Source organism: Triturus cristatus, chromosome 1_1 (assembly GCF_964204655.1).
Source record: "Triturus cristatus chromosome 1_1, aTriCri1.1, whole genome shotgun sequence".
Classification (NCBI taxonomy): Eukaryota; Metazoa; Chordata; class Amphibia; order Caudata; family Salamandridae; genus Triturus; species Triturus cristatus.
The window spans coordinates 1,076,885,511-1,076,904,732 of record NC_140579.1 but is presented as its reverse complement, the minus strand read 5'-3'; the positions used below and the strand labels follow the sequence as shown (position 1 = coordinate 1,076,904,732).

Genomic DNA, 19,222 nt, shown 5'->3' with positions numbered 1-19,222 from the left:
GCCCTTATGCCGTCGGTTGTCACAGGGTACTAAGGTACTGTGTAGTGATTTTTGACTTTCTTAGTTTCTTTCCGCCACGCATGATATTTTGAAATTTTAATAAAAGCAGTGCGCGAGCTGGCGAATGCGCTGAATTCTTACCGGTTTCAACTGTCGCGGGGAGCGGCTCCGTGACCGTTCTGATGGAGCTTAGCTGCTTTCATAGAGGTGTCCAGCATTGATGTGCCGCGAGCCACTCGGCGTGACGATGATGACGTGCGGCCATTTTGTGCTTGGAAGTAGCACATGATTGGTGTTGTGTTATTTCGTATTCGTGACTGCCAACCACGTTTTTAAGTTTATCGTCATGTGTTTTGAAGCGCACGGAGGACACTGGATCTTGCCTGCAGTTTCTGTGGTTTTGAAAGGTGGAGCACATCTTTAATTATTTCTCACTCCTTAAGTGTGACGTCAACTGGGAAGAGGAAGGTACTGTATCGTATTACAGCTACATAGATCTAATGGACAAGGATTTCACTTTGTGGGAGGACTTCGGGTGAGAGATCGCTCACCGGAGTCAGAGATTTCATGTCTTTTTATTTTCATTGCTACAATACTGTTTTGTGGGGGTGTGAGTGAGTGCCTCTATCCTGTGTGAGTGTTCCAATTTAGTTTCATAGGGAGGTGTGTGTCCCTTATTATGTTGAGGTTGTGGGGTGGTGAGTACTTCAATTTTGTTTCATAAGGATGTGTGTACCCTGTTACGGTGAAGTTGTGGAGCTGTGTGTGTTCTAGTTCAATTTTGAGAAGTTTTGTAGCGGAGTGCCCAGTTCAATTTTTGAGACGTTTTGGGAGCTATGTGCCCCAGTTTCAGTTCACAGGGAGTTGTGTTCCCTATTACTTTGTGTAAGTTTCATAGGGAGGTTCCCTATTACAGAGTCTTTGGGAGGTGTTTTTCCCCTATAGGGTGGTGTTTTTCCCCCTATTACAGTATTTGGAATTTTGGAGTATCATAGGGAAAGTTTTTTTCCCTATTACAGTGTTCGCAGAATCTTTGGGAGGTGTTTTTCCCCTATAGGGAGGTGTTTTTCCCCTATTACAGTATTTGGAATTTTGGAGTATCATAGGGAAAGTTTTTTTTCCTATTACAGTGTTCGGAGAGTCTTTGGGAGGTGTTTTTTCCCCTATAGGGAGGTGTTTTTCCCCTATTACAGTATTTGGAATTTTGGAGTATCATAGGGAAATGTTTTTCCCTATTACAGTGTTCAAGGAGTCTTTGGGAGATGTCTTCCCCTATAGGGAGGTGTTTCCCCTATTGCAGTCTAAGGGAGGTGTTGTAGTTTCTAAGGGAGGTGTATTCCCCTATAGGGTGGTGTGTTTACCCCATTACAGTGTTTCTAAGGGAGGTGTATTCCCCTATAGGGTGGTGTGTTTACCCTATTACAGTGTTTGTAAGGGAGGTGTATTTCCCTATAGGGTGGTGTGTCTACCCTATTCATGTTAATTTGTTGGTGGTGTGTACCCATCTAGTTAGTTTCCCTAGGGAAGGGGATGGGGTTCATTATTCTTTTGCTTTAGTTATTTTCTTGCAAGTATTTTCTGATTTGATGTATATTTACTTGCATAATGTTTTATTGATTCCTGTTTATGTAAGCGATGGTATTTTGGTGATATCTAGTTTTGATGCTTTTATATCTTTATGCTTAGTTTTCGTAAGAAAGGGAGATGTGTTATAACCTATTGTTGTTGTGGTGCATCTTCCTTATTCTGTCCCTTGCTGCTCAGCCATGAGTGATGTCACTTGGAATGTTGAGTGTGTGGGACTGGAGGAGTTGGCAGTTGGAAGAGAGGGGCTGAGCAGCAGGGAGGCTGCTCCTGGTGGGGCTCTACAGGAGATCTACATTAGCTTTACATGGACTTTGTAACTTAACCATTAAACCTACAACCTGTTTCTGAGTGACCTGTCTACGAGACATCTTTCATTATTACAGTCAGTTTGTTGGGTTTCAACCCTGATTGTTCAAGATGTTGGTTCTTCATTAGGTCAGGTATCCAAACAGGTCTATGGGAAAAATAAAGTACTTTTTGCAGCATATGCTTCACAGAGGGACTTGTAAAAATATATGGTGGGAAAGCGCACATATCTGTGAAACTCATTAAGTACAGGCTGTTTCAAGAATCAAACAAAAATTTTAAGTGTTTTTGATTGTTTTATTTGGTAAGATTTTAGGACCACTTCCAAGTCTAAATGAAACATGTACCAAGTGCTTTACCTAGTCATTAAGTATTGAGTCCTGTTGCACACTTTAGTTCAGTGACTTCTTAAGAGTTTCTCCTTGCTCAACTGGGTGTGATTTCTGATATTTGTTTCCCTCATCTTCTTTGCTTGATTTTGCTTGCGAGAAAGTGTCAGTCGTTGAAATGTCACTCATAAGACACTAACATTATGAAAATATCACACATAGCAATCTGAAACCTTGGCAGCTCTGCACTTCTCAGGAGACCAATTGACTTTAAGAGTCCTACACATGGAAATACCGAAAGATTTGGGGGCAATGGTGTGACATGTACAATGTGGATGAGGTGTTAGGGTACACTTAATTCAGAGTTCATCAATCAAGGGGGGGTGCGCCACCATCGCAGGGGGATGTATTAAGAGGTACCTTTAGGGCAGCAGCCCCTGGGTCTGCACAGAGAAGCTAAATTACACTATTTCAAACCTGTTTGTATATATTTGGGAAATGTTTAACTTTCTCTAAAATATTCCCGTACTGGAGTTCAACAACTACATAGGTCTCCCAGGCAATTGTGTTGAATGTTGCACTTGGGCTGCATTTAGAAGAGCACAACAGCCAAGCTGGAAAATACGTAGTTTCTTTTAGAATTATACAGGCCGGCAGCAACACCCACAGGGCTAGAATGGCTTCAAGTTGCCAAAAGAAAAATGCCAGCCATGTGTTGTATGAACACCCTGCAAATTGCTTGTCTTGGCACTAAATATGGGTTATAAATAAAGAAGTATGTATTCATTTGTAATGTGACTTTTCTGTCTTTGTTCCCTTTCAGTCATGGATCTTTCAGGCAGCCCTAGAAAACAATTTAAAGTGCTTTATTTATATTTGCTGTTCGAAGTATGCACAGATAATTGCTGAAAATACCACTTTAGGTGACTTCTTATTTTTGTACCGGCTGGGACATCAAAATAATGAGCTGGCAACCCTAATCATAAAACTGGTAGTTTGTTGCAGGATCAGCACATTATTTATTTCCTCCACCCTCGATCCCTGGTTAATGCCATAATAGCGATAGTTTAACTTATATGTGAAATCCTACGCCGCCGTAAATGACATGCTGACATACTTCAAGTGTCTGGGAATGCACCCTACATTCAGACAACACACTCCTCATTTTCGCCCTTCAATTTTTCCCAATATATCAAGGTGGTATCTTAACCAATGGAGCCTTAGCTTTGGCATAGGACAGATTTACATTTTTAATACAAATTTTAAAAAAAGGTACAGAGTGGCGGTACGGAGTATCCCAGGAGCCCTCCTTGTTCTGTTCCAGATGCCATTCAGCTCCACATGTTGTATGAACCCTTTTTGATGCAGTAGAATAAGTTATTTTTCCCAGTGCGTTTTTGCCCTGGCCGTCCGTCTGTAATATTGCAAAGGTGTATGAGCAAAGGACAGGGATCGATGAAAATTATGCGTCCATACTTAAACAGTCCAAAAACCACAATTATGACATCCAAAGTTGAGAATCAAAGGCAGCGCAAGTTTCTCACAGTGCCTGTCACTGGGTCCTAAAGTTTTTCTAAATGCATGCTCATCCAATCCTGCGCTTCTTTGCAGAGTGCACATTACATTAGTCACATGTGCCAGGAACTGCTAATGTGGCCTTGCCAGAAATCAAATTTTTAACTTGCAGATCATGACTATCTTACCAGCCATCAGGACATCAACTAATAACTTGCAGATCCTGGCGTATTTTATTTGCCCTTACGATAAGGCAGCAAGTAACTTCTAGGCATGCCATTCACTCCCTTGCCCATCTCTATGATTCTGATCTCGCGAAGTTTCATGGTGTCTCATGCAAACATACTGAGAACATGCAAGTAATATTTCTTAAACATTTTCTCTTCATTGCAAGGGAAAAAGCTACTTGATCGCTAGGCCGAGGACTCCTATTCAAGCAGAAGAAACATCTGAGGAAGTGAATAAGAAGGTATGCATTTGTTTTTGAGTGATGGGTGAAGGGGCAGTGCTGAAGTTTGCCCTCACTAACCTTTGAACAAGTAACTTGCAGAGCCTCATCGGTGGTATACAGCATATACATACTGGAGCAATTTTGGAAGCACCTACTTTTAAAGCCTGGATGAGCTGGAATGAGTCTTTATCCACTTACCTTATTTTTAAAGATTTTTTTTTTAAACTACAAAGTTAAAAACCTCCTGTACCGCATGCAGCTGTAAAATTGCAGCCATGTACTATTCATTAACATACAGCTTCAAATTTTGTATCTTAGGTTAAGCAAGCATTTGATATGGATCGTTTTCTGCTCCCAAAGGAGTGCTCAAGCGAAAAGGGTGAAACAGATGGAGAGAGAAAAGCTGCAAAAACAAGGAAATATGATTCCTCCTAATTGGATATTGGTTTCACCTGCATTGTTGTTAGTGGAGAAAGTAGACCACAGTGTGTGGTTTGTGGCGTGATCTTAGCTAACAGCTTGAAGCCAACCAAATTAAGACGTCACTTTGAAACGAAACATGGGTCTCTAGCAGGAAAAAGCAGAGATTTGTTTGCCAGGAAGTTGCAAGAGATAACTCAGCAGAAGGAAGCGGTGAAACATGTGGCAAATACTCCTGCAAATGCATTAAAAGTCTCATATCAAGTAGCATACCACACTGCCAAAAACAAAAGGCTCTTTGTAGATGGAGAAAAGGTGGTTCTCTCAGCATTGCTCGACGTAGCTAGGACAATGCTTGGTGAAAAAGCAGCAGAGAAGTTCAAAAGTATACCCATTTCAGACACAACAGGTTGCCGACGCATCTCTGACATGTCAGAAGATATCCAGGGACAGCTCATAGCCCGGCTGAAATCAAGTTTGTTTGCTTTGCAGCTGGATGAAGCATCTGATGTGTCAAAGGATGCCCATTTAATTGCTTATGTTCGTTACTGACATGAAACACTAGTATTAGAAGATTTTTTTATTTTGCAAGCCAATCAAGGGGCGGGGAACAGGATCCGATTTGTTTGCCATTATCAATGACTTCCTGAATATCCATGGCTTAACATGGGAAAACTGTGTTGGAATCTGCACAGATGGTGCTCCTTCAATGTGTGGTGCTAGGGCTGGCCTAAAAGCTAACGTATTGAAAGTGGCTCCACATATTCTGTGGACTCACTGTATGATACACCGGGAAGCCCTTGCTGTTCAAAACATGGACAGCGAACTAGAGGATGTGCAGAATTCTGCTATAAAAATAGTAAATTTTATAAAGACCCATCCCACAAGAGCTCGTCTATTTGCAATTTTATGTGCAGAAATGGGAGCTGAGCATGATGGCTTGCTGTTTCATACAGAAGTGCGGTGGTTATCCCGGGGGAAAGTGTGGTCTCGCATCTTTGAATTAAGGAATGAAGTATGGCAGTTTCTTCTGTGTTTGGACCGCTGCAAAGCAGAACAACTATGCAATCCCCGCTGGCTTGTGCTTCTAGCATACCTTGCTGACATTTTTGAGAAATTAAATTCCCTGAATCTGTCGCTGCAAGGAGCTGATATGACTTCTTTTACCATGAATAAAAGAATAACTGCATTCAAGAAGAAGCTTGAATTATGGAGAAGACTAGTTAAAGATGACCTGTTTGAGCAGTTTCCATGTTTAGTAGATGCTCTTGCGGAGACTGAATATGAACTTCCAAGTGTTGCTGAGATAATAAAAAATCACCTGACGTCTCTCAGGCACAGTTTGCAAAAGTATTTTCCTGAGAACAACGATCACTTTAATGACTGGCTCTTTCAACCATTTCTGGCAGAGGTGGCAAGCCATCTCCCGATTCATATGAAGGAAGAACTGACTGATCTCCAAAGTGACCGCACTCTGCAGATGCATTTCAGCAAAGTCTCACTGGGAGAGTTTTGGCTGAAAATGTCTGCAGAATATTCAGCTTTGAGAGAAACTGCTATCAAAACTCTCTTGCCTTTCAGCTCGTAGTATTTATGTGAGATTGGGTTCTCAGCACTTGCTGTATTAAAGACTAAGTACCGTTCAAGACTGGATGTGGAGCACAACCTGAGGATGGCAATAGCAAAAATCCATCCACAGACTGACCGTCTCTGTGGCGAAAAACAGGCACACCTGTCACATTAATGTTGGTGGTGTTATTATCAATCTGTCATGTGTAAAACAAAGCATCCTAGTAAAAACAGTTTGCACGCATTTTATCTTGAAACATTTTGTTTTGAGCTGTGTAATAAGCCTCTGTCATTAACCACACCCACTCACAAACCTACAGTTCACTAAACCCCTATTGCATTGAACATTATTTGCTGGATATGGCCCGGGATATGCGGGTGGCGGTCAATTATGTAGTGTACCAGATTCCAGAAATTTCTGTCAGGTGGGGGGGGGGGGCCGACATTTCAAAAAATTCAGTTGGGGGGCTCAACCTACAAAAGTTTGAAGACCTCTGCCATAGAATCATGCGCCGGTGGCGTTGCTCGTTGCACTGTCCCAGGAGTCCATGAGTCGTTATGAGCTGCCACCACGCAGGGGGCTCGCCTGTTGCTGCGGTGCCGGCTCGTCTCGAGAAGTAAGTGCCTGAAAGAGAGTGAGCCGGTATTAATCCGTCCTAAAGTAATCTTGCAGTTTGCCAGTTATGTTAGGGACATGAATAAACAGCCTGTTAGGAAGCCCTTTCGATGTCCATTTTTAATTACTAAAAACTGAGACCTGGAGGCACGCACCCTGCTTAAAGCCCTGCCTCGCATTGTCTTTCCCCTCTGTGGCCCAAGTGCCTCACACTGTGGAATAATCCACAAGTTCCTTTGTAGCCGAAGAGCTGGACCTATCGGTCCGTGTACCCCGAGTCCCCTGACCTCTCTGTCCATGCACCTTAACTCCTCACCTTGTCTGTGTTCTCCGATATCGCATCCCTGTCCAGAATGGCTGCAAAGAAGACTGTTCGGAGGTCGCTGAAAGAATAATGCAATCCCTCCGCCTAGAAGGTAGAGGAAGGAATCAGGGGTCCGGCTCTGTGCTGAGGGGCGCATTTTATGTTGGCGAGGTTTCAAGGAACGCACACGATAAAAACACCACTTGCCTGCTCTCCAACCAACTGCCCGTGTAATGTATAACAGAAACGACACGGACTCATTTCGAAAGTAAAATAAGTCATGATCTCCTACTGTTGCATTGACTTGCTATATTGTGAAGATTAGCTTTTGCTGGCGCAGTCATGTTGCTCAAATGGGTGTAACTTTTGATATTTGTTTCTTCATCTTTTTTTAAATTTTTTTATTGAAAGTTTTTCTGGTGTCGACATTAATCTGTACAATACAGAGAAAAATTATCGATCTTATGCACTCCAATATACACAGTAATCCAATCAATCAATACAGGTAACCAGTAATAGAATATATACACATTCTTCTACTACCAAACAAAGTGAAAAAATTACATAACACAAGATCAGAGAATAACCACTCCAGGAATCATCAGTTTGATCTTCTCCAACTATCGAGAGGGGCCCACATATTCCTACCCATATCCCTTACCCTTTCCCCTTTTAGGTCATATAGGCAAGACTCAATATTATGTATCGCAAGGAGCCTTGCAATCCACATTTGAAACGTGGGCGGGGAAGGATCTTTCCATCCTGTTGAGATAAGGATGCGCAACACAGCAACCAAAACCAATGCTTCTGCAGTGTTGGACAGTTCGGCTTTGCGATCTATACCTACCACCACCTGTGTAGAGGATAAAACAATTCTGCATTTTAACAATCCAGCCAAAAAATCTGAAATTTCCCTAAGTATCAAGGATAGCTTGTCGCACTCAAAAAACATATGTAGTAAGTCTGCAGGGCCAGTCTGGCACCTAGGACACTTATCATTCTCCACCAATCCCCACGAGAACAATTTAGCTGGAGTAAAATACAAATTAAACAATGTTTTAAAGTGCTGGGCCCTTAAATTAGATGAACGTAGCAATTTCTTGTTTAATATAAGAGCTAAATCAAGATCCACATCCGGATCGTCTAACTTAATGGATAATGAATGTTCAGTTTTTTCCAAGTCATCCTGTATGCCTACCATAAGATGATTATAGGTGTGTTTAATTTTATTTCCCCCATTCCCTAAATAGTCCAACAAAGGACAGCGTGTTATTGCCGTGATTCTCGGTCTCATGGCCCTTAACAACTGGAATAGCTGACTATAGAGCAGCCAGTGAGTTGGTGGGACCCCGTATTTGAGCTGAATTACATCAAACCCAACAACCGCTCCTCCTTCCCACACATCCCCAATGGTCCTGATTCCCTGCTCTTTCCAAAATTGACAGTGCGTACCTATATCCAAATATGGGAACAGATTAGAATTCCATAAAGACAAATATGTATTAATCTTGGGAATCTCTAGCAGCTTTTGAATAGCTTTCCACATCCCCCATACCCCGCTCACAATCTTGAGCCTAACCTTTTTATAGTATCTGCGGTCGACCTCCCTCAGAAGTAGCCCTACAGCCTTCTTCCCCAATAAAAGCTCGAATATAGTTGGGGGGTCCTGACTGTCTCCCTGAATCCCTGGTAGATTATCATTTAGTTGATATAAGATTGACATTTGGGCTAACTGGGAAGAGTAATGGTATAGTCGAAGATTTGGGAGGGCCATTCCGCCTCTATCGTGCGGGAGTGACATAAGCATCATAGATCGTCTTATTTTCCCATATTGCCATATAAACCTATTGAAAATTGCTTCCAACTTCTTCAATAAGTTTTTCCTCCAACAGGAGGGGAATGGCACGAAACAAATAAAGAACCTTGGGAAACATTGCCATTTTGAGAACGTTCTACCTCCCAACCAAGGAGAGGTGTAAAACGTCTAGTCTTTTTAACTCCGCTTCGATCGAGCCTATAAGAGGACAGTAATTTTCTGCATTGATCTTGTCTACTGCTGCATTAATCCTCACCCCTAGATAAACTGCTGAATCAACATATCTATCATCTGACTTAATGATGTTCTTAGTGCCGATGATCTGAGTCTTCCCCTCATTTAACAGGTACCCGGATCTGCTACCAAATTCTTTTGCCAACTCTACGAGTGCCGTCATCGCCTGCTGTGGATGGGTCGTAAGAATTGCCAGATCATCGGCGTAGGCCAAAAACTTATTGCTATACCCATTGACAATCACTGGGCTGATCAATGGACAGTTCATGATTCTGTGGATCAAGGGATCTATATATAGCGCAAAAAGTAACGGGGAACAGGGGCAGCCCTGACGAGTACCTCTCCTAATCATAATTTGCTCGGAACTCTCTCCCATTACTGATACCCTGGCTACCGGATCTTTATACATGGCTCTAATAGCATTAATCGCTTTTAAACCAAATCCCCTATCTTCGAGAATACCCCAGAGATAATCCAAGGCTACACGGTCAAATGCCTTCTCTGCGTCAAGGAGGATCATGGCCATCTCGCCCCCCCTGGCAGCATGAGTGTCAAACAGAGCAATTGCTCTCCGTATGTGGTCTGTTGTGCCCTGCCCAGGCACAAACCCATGCTGCCAAGGGGATACAAGACCGCCAATAACCCCCCCCAACCTTTTAGCCCAAATTTTAGAATACAGTTTAGTATCTGCATTAATAAGTGATATAGGCCTATACGAGCCTGGGTTTTCTTTAGGTTTACCCTTTTTATGAAAGATGATTACATTTGTCTCTTTCCACGAGTCGGGGATATTGCCTGTAAACAGAATACCATTAAACAAATCCAAAAGAATAGGAACGATCTCAGATTCGATGCTCTTATAGACTTCTAAAGGAATTCCATCGGGGCCTGCAGCCTTCCCGGCAGCAAGCTCATACAAGGCAACCTTAATTTCACTTTCAGTGATGTCTCTATCTAGTTTTTCTCTGAGTGGCCCATCGAGAACTCGTCCACCATTGTCAAACTCCCACCTTTGATGATCTTGCTGATCGATATGGAGATTCTCACAATCATACAATTTTTGATAAAAGTTTTTAAAGACTCTAAGGATATCTTGTGACTGAGTAATTTTTACCGTCCTCTTCGATATTTGTGATAAAGTTCCTCGTTCTATCCTGTCTTATGCGTAAGGCAAGGATCCTACCTGCTTGCTCACCTGTCTCATATCGCTTGGCCTTAGAGGCCTGATACTCGCCTACCTCCTTCTGTGTGACTAATTTCTGTATATTAGCTTTAATAATAGCCAAATTTTTTAGACTTTCTGAACCATCTACTCCATTGCCGATATCCCTAACATGGAGCTCCTCTGCCTTAACTAGATCCAACATTAAGCTATCCAGCTCCAACGTATCTGCTTTCTTTAAATTCACTGAGCAGCTAATAGATTCCCCTCTAAAAGCAGCCTTGAAAGTTTCCCACACAACATTCCTTGAAGTACTATATCGATTGGCATCAAAGAACTCCTTAGTCCATTTTAAAATATGTTCTATGAATCTATAATCAGATAATAATCTTCTTTCGAAGGTCCAATTAGTGCGGGTTCGCCCCACCATAAGATAGGATTAGAGGATTGTGATCAGATATTGTTCTGGGAAGCTTCTTAATACAAACCGTACTCAATTCTGACGATGAAATAAAAAAATAATCAAGTCTAAAGTACTTTTGAAACGGATTTGAGAAATAAGTGTAGCCCGGATTCTGTGGTTTCCTAAATCCCCAAACATCCTCCAGCCCATGAGACCTACTAAGAGAGGAAAGGGCCCGAAAGACCCTTGGCTTCCGTCCAGAATATTTCTGTGGATTATGCCTATCAATGGAGATATTTAAGTCGCCACATACTATCAATGGGGTTGGCCAGTCCGCTAATTCTTCCTCCAGAAAATCAAATAGGTCGGGGTCATCACAGTTTGAACCATATATTGAACAGATTGTGTATCCAAAATTCATTTCTGCGATCACCCACCTGCCCATTCTGTCGCATTTAACCCTCTTCGCCCCCCCCCAAAGAGGTTCTACCCAGAATTGCGACCCCCCTTACGATGGAGGTCTGTGTGGTACAGGCTATAATATCAAACCCTTTCATACAAAGTAGATTGCGGCTGGCCCAAGGCAAGTGAGTCTCTTGTATACAGATTATATCTAACCTATTAAATGTAGCAAAATGAGACAAATTTTGACGCTTTTTCCAGTTGTTCAGCCCGTTAACGTTGATAGTACAAATATTAATATTAACCATTCTCATAATTCCAAACCTTCTTCACCCCAAAGTACCCATCTGAATTCATCATAAATTTGTGCAGTAAACCAAAGAAGAAGAAACAAGAGCCCTGCCACATAGGACCTTCACTACATCTCCATCGACATCTTTCAATTTGACCTACCACCCTACCACACCAGATAAACTCTTTTTTAGTTTTTTCCCCCCACTCCCACAACCCCCACCCCCTCCCCCAACCCTCTCGCACCTCCAAACCCCCCCTACACCCCCATACCTTCCCCACAATCGAGGCGCTCAGAGCTTGTCTGAGCATGTGATGCGAGCATGGTCGCAAGAGAGAGATAATTAACCCAAGTGAAACTCAACGGCCCGTCAAATCATTGGAGCCTTCAAATTGCGAAAGGAGAGAGGGAGAAAAAAGAAAAAAAAAAAAAAAAAAAAAAAAAACTTAAGCTCAGTTATTTTCTCCTTGTTTCAATACTCCCAATTAACCCAGTTAGCCCAAGGCATCGAGGAACTCCTTTGCCTTAATCTCAGAGGAGAAATAATTAATCTTCCCATCATTAATGACTTTCAACTGGGCTGGATTAATCAGATAAGCTTGCAGATTTTTGTCCTGGAAAGGTTTGATGAGCTGCCGCAGTCTCCATCTCCTTTCTACCGTGGCATGACAGAAGTCTGGGCAAACGAAGAAGGACACCCCCTCACTAGACCTCCTCATGTCCGGTCTCGCCTTCTCAGCAATAAGTTGCCTTAAAACAAAATTGCCAAAAAAAAAATCAGAATAGCTCTGGGCTTGTCACCCTCTTTCGCATTTCTGCGTATTCTGAACGGAGTTCGATGAACCCTCTGAATTTCACAGGACCAATTCCAGCTAGATAGCTCGGGAAAGGCTTGACCAAACAATTTAATGACATAAGCTCTAATATCTAGGCCTTCAGCCCCCTCAGGGATCCCCAGGACCCTGAGATTGTTCCGCCTCAATCTGTTCTCCATGTCCTCGAGTTTCCACTGTATATCTGAAAGCTGTGAGTTATGAGCATCAGCTTTGGCCACTGCCTCGGTGGCCTGAGCCTCTGTGGCTACAATCCTTTCTTCCAGATTGGAAACTCTATCGCCCAATGTTGTACATGCCTTAGATAACTTCCTCACGGCCCCTTGCATTTTCCTCATAGCTGCTTGTGATTTTTTGCTGTCCTGGCGGGTCTCCTCGCGGTGAGCTATAATTTCTTGATGAATTACTTCCAATAATGACGCCTGAGATGTCTCTGGAGTGAGATTCCCCTGCAGTGGCCTGTCCGAAGAATGATCCCATCTAAGCTCCTGATTGGCCTGGCTCTTGAAACTTTTAGAACCAGCAGTGGGCCTCATCTTCATTGCTTGATTTGCTCGCAAGAAAATGTCACTCATAGTCATTGAAATGTTACTCATAATTGCAATTAAATTATGAAAAAGTCACACATAGCAATCTGAAACTTTGGCAGCTATGCATCCCCCTGAAGAGATGTCCCTGACAGCACGCCATTCATGGCTTCTTAATGCTGGCGATCCCTCTGTGGCAGTACAGTGACTGCAGAACAAGCTTTGTGTCTCAAAGATGACCACGGACCTTTTTAGGACATTTATGGAATGTCTGCAGCAGACAATGTTAAGCTGCTGGGTTTCTGAGCATATACCGCTATTACATCCAGTCCGCAGGGATCGCCTCTTTCACTCTTTCATGGGAATGATTGTTTGGGGCCACTGCTGAATAACACTTACAGTCTGGCCACTCATCTCAGTTCTATGGGTCCACCTATGCCAGCGATGAGGTATACTCTGCAGATGCTGCCCAGATCCAGACTTTACTGTGAGCTCTGGCTAAGTGAAGATGAGGAGTCACTGGCAGACAACGTACACCATAAAACTGCTTGCATATCCATGTGGATAGAAAGCTATTGATATGACCACTATTTCCACTGCCTTTAGTTAAAGGGTCAGATTGTCTCTTAAGCTAAAAGCTTCAGAGTTCCTCCAACAGAGACTGCCTGGAGAATATTTTATTTTAGTGGGTTACTGTAAAACCCTTGCCCTAAAGGATGCAAGAAATCCGCACTATTATTTAAAAAGGCTTTCTTTACATGTGTGTTAAAGTCCTGTTTCAGTGCAGAATATATGGAAAACCATAATTGCAGATATAAACATTATGTTAAACAAGATGAAAATGATGCATAAATCAATCAATCAGGGAATTGTAAGCGTGCTACTCACCCGTGAGGATCTCAAGGCGCTGAGGGGGGTCCACAGAGCTGTTTAGCCGAAGAGCCAGGTCTTTAAGGTCTTCCTGAAGGTGTTCAGGGAGGGGGCGCTTCTGATGTCTGCCGGTAGCTCGTTCCAGGTCTTGGCTGCAATGTGAGAGAAGGATCTTCCGCCCGCTCTGGCTTTGCAGATGCTCGGGGTTTCGGCCAGTGCGAGGTTGGATGATCGGAGGTTTCTTTTGGGTACGTGGAAGTTGATTCTGTCACTGAGATGTTTGGGTCCGTTGTTGTGTAGGCATTTGTAGGCGTGAGTAAGGAAGTTGAAGGTGACTCTTTTGTCCACGGGGAGCCAGTGGAGTCTACGTAGGTGTTGGCTGATGTGTTTCTGCCGGGGGATACAGAGGACGAGTCTGGTGGCGGTGTTCTGAATTGTCTGGAGTTTGTGGAGTAGGGACTTGTTGATGCCGGCGTAGAGTGCGTTTCCAAAGTCCAGTCTGCTGGTGATGAGTGCGTGGGTGACTGTCTTCCTTGACTCGGGACCTATTTGAAGGTCTTGCGGAGGGTGTTGAAGCAGCTGGAGGCGACGGCGTCGACCTGTCAGTTCATGGAGAGTGAAAAGTCGAGTATGATGCTGAGGTTTTTGGCGTGGTCTGAGGGGGTAGGTGGGCTTCCGAGGGCGGTCGGCCACCAGGTGCTGTCCCATTCTGAAGGGGTGGTTCCCAGGACGAGGACTTCTATCTTCTCGGCGTTGAGCTTCAGGCAGCTGTTGGTCATCCAGACTGCGACGTCTTGCATTCCTTTCTGGAAGTTGAGTTTGGCGGTGGTGGGGTCTTTGGTGAGGGAGAGGATGAGCTGGGTATCGTCGGCATAGGATACTATGTTGAGGCTGTGTTGTCGGATGATGGCTGCGAGGGGGCCATGTAGATGTTGAAGAGGGTCGGGCTCAGTGATGACCCTTGTGGGACTCCGCAGGTGATTTTCGTGGGATTGGAGGAAGGGTGGTAGTCTGATCCTTTGGCTTCTTCCGGTGAGGAATGATCGGATCCAGTCCAGGGCTGTTCCGTGAATGCCGGCCTTGTGTAGTCCGGCGACTAGTGTGTGGTGGGAGACGGTGTCGAAGGCCATTGATAGGTCAAGTAGGATGAGGGCTGCGGAGTGGCCTTGGTCCAGGAGGGTGCGGATGTCGTCTGTGGCAGTGAGTATTGCGGTCTCGGTGCTGTGGTTGCGACGGGTCTAGGACAGCGTTCTCTTGGATGAATTGAGTCAGTTCCCTGTTGACTTTTTTCTCTGCAACTTTGGCTGCGAAGGGGAGTGAGATGGGCCGGTAGTTCTTGAGGTTGGAGGGGTCAGCTATGGGCTTCTTGAGCCGGGGCCTGACTTCAGCGCGCTTCCAGTCATCTGGGAAGGTGCCTGTTTTGAAGGTGGTGTTGATGGTGCATTGTAGTTCGGGATCGATGATGGCCGCAGCTCTGTGGTAGATGTGAGGAGGGCAGGGGTCAGTGGGGGCCCCCAAGTGGATGCCTTTCATGGTTGAGGCGGTGTCTTCGGTCGTGATCGGTGTCCAGTTGGAGATGGTGGGCCGGCTGGTGTCTCTGGAGGGCGTCTGATGAATAGTTGACGAAGTTGTCATAGAGGTTTTTGATCTTGAGGTGGAAGTAGGTTCCAAGCTTGTTGCAGAGGTCTTGGGATGTGGTGATGTCTGTGGCTTCGCTGCGTGGGTTGGTGAATTCCTGAATGACACAGAAGAGTTCCTTGGAGTTGGTGGAGTTGGCGAGGATTTTGTTGTGGATGAAGTTCCTCTTGGTGGTTCTGATTTGGTTGTAGTAGTCCCGTCATGGCGTCATTGTAGGTGGAGTAATTTTCGGTTGTCTTGGTTTTTCGCCAGTTCTTCTCCAGGCGTCTGCAGGTGCGCCTGGCTTCTTGGAGATCAGTGGTGAACCAGGCGGCTTTCCTGGGGCTTTGTTTGTCTGTGTAGCGGGTGAGTTTGTCTACGCAGTTGGAGATCCAAGTGTGGAGTCCTCTGGCTGCGATGTTTGCGTTGGATGCCCAGGTGTGGTTGTTTCGGGTGAGGGTGGAGTTAAGTTGCTCGTCAGTAACCTTGCTCCAGTTCTTTCATGGTGGGTGCGGGGCTAGTTTGGGTGCCTTGGGTTTGTCGACGGTGAAGTGTACGCAGTGGTGGTCGGTCCATGGCGGTTGTGTTGTGTGGCTGAAGAGAACGCTGTTTCCTGCAGTGAAGATGGGGTCGAGGGTGTGTCCTGATCTGTGGGTCGGTGTGGTGAGGAGTTGTTTAAGTCTGATGTTGGCGAGGTTGTCATGAAGGATGGTGGAGTTGGGGTAGCTGGGGTTGTCAAGGTGGAAGTTCAGGTCTCTAATGAGTATGCAGTTCATTGAGGCAATGGCGTGGGGCGTGATGAAGTCGGTGATGGTGGTGGCGAAGGGTGTCCGGGGGACTGGGGGTGATTAGACGAGGGGTCCTCGCAGTGCGGCGTTAGGGCTGGTCTGGATCTGGTAGTGCAGGTGTTTGGCGGAGGGGAAGGTTTCGCTGGAGGTGGTGAGGCGGAGGGTGCTCTTGTGGGAGATGGGGGCAGTCCTTCCTCTGGATCTTGTATCCATCCGGGATGGCGGTGTTGATGTCGGGGGCGGAGGAGGCGTTGGTCCAGGTTTCCATGAAGAAGGCGATGTCGTGCGAGAGAGAGTTGAGTAGGCTCTAGATTTCCATGGTGTGTTTGTGTACGGAGCGCGCGTTGAGGAGGATGCATTGGTGCGTCGGTGGTGTTAGAGGCCGGGATGGTGGTGAGGTTCTGGCGGCAGTGGAGGCAGGAGAACTGGCCGTGGGTCATGTTCGGCGAGGCCTGTTAGCAGTGTCTGTGTCTTCCGGGGTTGAGTGGGAGGAGGGGGGGTAGTGTCGTAGGGGTGGATGGCCAGAGAACCAGGGTCCCTGGTGCACGCTGCGGTCGGGTCGCGGACAGGCACAGACGGGCTTGCCTTTGGCGCGCCTGTGGTGCACCCGCTGCACGTGGCCGCCATTAAGCAGGGGAGCGAGGCGGGAAGCGGGAACTGGCAGAGGGGAGGGGCTGCGGGGCAGTAGCAGCAGGAAAGCAGAGACAGAAGATGGGCATGAGGGGGGCGAAATAACCGGAAAAAGGTAAAGAGACAGAGCGGGCACAAGAAAGGCACAGAGACAGAACGGGCACCATAAAGGCACAGAAATAGAACGGGCACAAGAAAATAAGGCAGAAGAGTGGCACAAGAGCAGACACAGGCAGACACGGGCACAACGGAGGCAGAGATCAGCAAGAGCCTCAAGGGAAGGCAGGGCACAAAGGAGACAGAGATTGGCAAGAGGCACAAGGCAGACACGGGCATGTGGAGACAGAAAACATCCAGAAAACATCCAGTAGGAGCGTTGGCACTTGACGGCGGAGCTGCGAGGGGAGAGCAGGTCTCTGACTAAGAGATCAAGGGTCCTGCATGTGTAGTAAATCTGCCTTTTCTACGTGGTCACCCCATGTTTTTTGCCTTTTGCTACACCCTATTTTATTGCTGAGTGTTATACTCTGAACACTGGGGCACTGTTGTCAAGTGCCAGTGTATGTGCTCAGAGCCCTAAAACAAAGCGAAATTGGTTTATCCCTATTTGGCACATTTAACTTGCCTACCCAAAACTAGAATATGGTGTAGGAAGAGTACCCAGGGCTGGGAAGTGAAATGCCACTTTAGGACTGCAGCACCAATTGTGCCACCCTCTGCAGTGAAAGAGCAAACCTGGCCCGACCTACCCTGTGTATCCTGACTACTACAGTGTAAAACCTGCACTTTGACCTGTCAAGATAACCCTTTTCAAAGGTGAAAGTGTACCTTTTAAGTATTAATAAATCACCCCTGTGTCAGCCTTGTAACCCCCATGGTAGGGTACATGGTATGTAAAAATTAATATTACCATGTTCAAGGTCTTAAAAGCTATTTTTACAGTCGCTGTCCTATGTAGAAAACTAGAGTACAAACTAAATTACTACTACTGTATCTTGAGAATGGTTCCCACCTTGGAAAACAAATAAACCATTATTTTTCATAATTTTTGAAAACCCATTCAATGGAGAAGTCGGATTTTTAATGATTGTTAAATAAAAGAAACTTTAGGAAAGTTTCAGTTTACCTGCTTGAACTGTCAGAAGGCTACTTAGCAAAAGCATCTGTCAGTTCTCAGCCATGCTCAGCCTTGAAAAAGTGTAAATAGTTGTGCAATGCTTTCAGATGCAAACAATAGGCTGACCAGAATCGGTATAGATGATTCTTTTAACTCCACAGAATATAGAGTGGCCTGGGGGAATCCAGTGACACCACACTGTCAAATCCTGCTTGTAGGTCTATTGAGCCAAATATATTAATCGGGACACACTTCAAAGGGATAGAACAGGATGCTAAGACAATTCTTGTGCACCCTGCTTTTGTCCTACAAAACGTTTGTCTCTGGGGTTGTTCTGGGTGCAGTGTGTGCTTCAAATGGTAGTTTATTGTTATATGTGGGAGCACACTAGGATTCCTATAGTATACTTCCCACACTCACCCCCAGCCATCGGAGCCTAAGTTTAGTGTGTCAGAATACTTTCGCCTTCTTGAAAATGCCCTGTACATGGCATTTTGAGCCTTCTTGCAGGAATGTACACAGGAACTACTGAAATAGTGGGTGGGGTTGGCACCGGGAACGTTTACCCTATTGCTAAGGAGATGCACCGGAATCACCACACTGCCTATATGGCACAAAGCATACATTTGGCATCTCCAGGCACCCACTTCACAACACTTTCTGGACCTCCGGAAGATCAGAAGAGGACTGGATCTGCTGTCTGTGACCTAGGAGGAGCCCTGGGGTACTGAAGCTGCTCCCTCTTGTAGCCAGGGCAAAGACGTGGACTCTAAAGGTCATATGGCTGACCTCCTATGTGGCTACAGGTCTGACAACATGCTGCAAGTGATTTTACTTTGGAAGTAGCAGTGTGACCAGCGGCCACCTGCCCTTGACACAACCCTACTATTGACATTTGCCTGACACCCAATCAGTCTCTAAGTGCCTCTTCTGGGGTTCTGTGGGTTTGGAAGTGTACTCCTGGTTGGTTGGGACTTCAGAGACTAAGCCAGAAGGTCAAATATTCGATTAGGGCAAACCTTGTTGTTGTATGCGAGCCATGCTCCATTGTGTTAGCCTGAAATTGCACCCAAGTCCCTGTCTCCAACGGCCATAGACTATAATTGATGCTTTGTGTTTTTAGTTCTATTTTCGCTTATATCTTTAAAAACATATATTGTGATTACCCCCAATTGGATATTTATCATTTGGTTTAATAAATTTTACTCCATTTTACCAAATCCGTTTTGAATTTTTATGCCTTGGTGTTCTGATTTTATTACTGTTTTGGAACTGCATAATTATTTTACACATTGCCCTAAGCTAAGCCTGTCTTCTCTGTGCAGGGTTGAGCTCAGGTTAATTTAGTAATTTTAAGGGTTCACCCTTCCAAGAGTTGTGATTATTCCTTGAGGTAGGCAGTTGCCCACTCCAAATACTAATACAATTTCTTAC

General features: G+C 45.0%; 1 long non-coding RNA gene across 2 annotated transcripts in view; it reads right to left on the bottom strand.

Moving 5' to 3' along the window:
- Positions 1 to 2,169: 2,169 nt before the first annotated feature.
- LOC146871585 (uncharacterized) overlaps positions 2,170 to 19,222 on the bottom strand; it is a 75,913-nt gene continuing 58,860 nt past the window's right edge. Inside the window, exons 4-5 of one of the 2 annotated variants that reach the window (XR_014981024.1) lie at positions 7,110 to 7,202; positions 2,170 to 6,802 (exon numbers count right to left, since the gene is read on the bottom strand). This is a non-coding gene — a long non-coding RNA (uncharacterized LOC146871585). The remainder of the gene's footprint in view (positions 6,803 to 7,109; positions 7,203 to 19,222) is intronic. The other variant, XR_014981023.1, reaches the window with a different exon arrangement.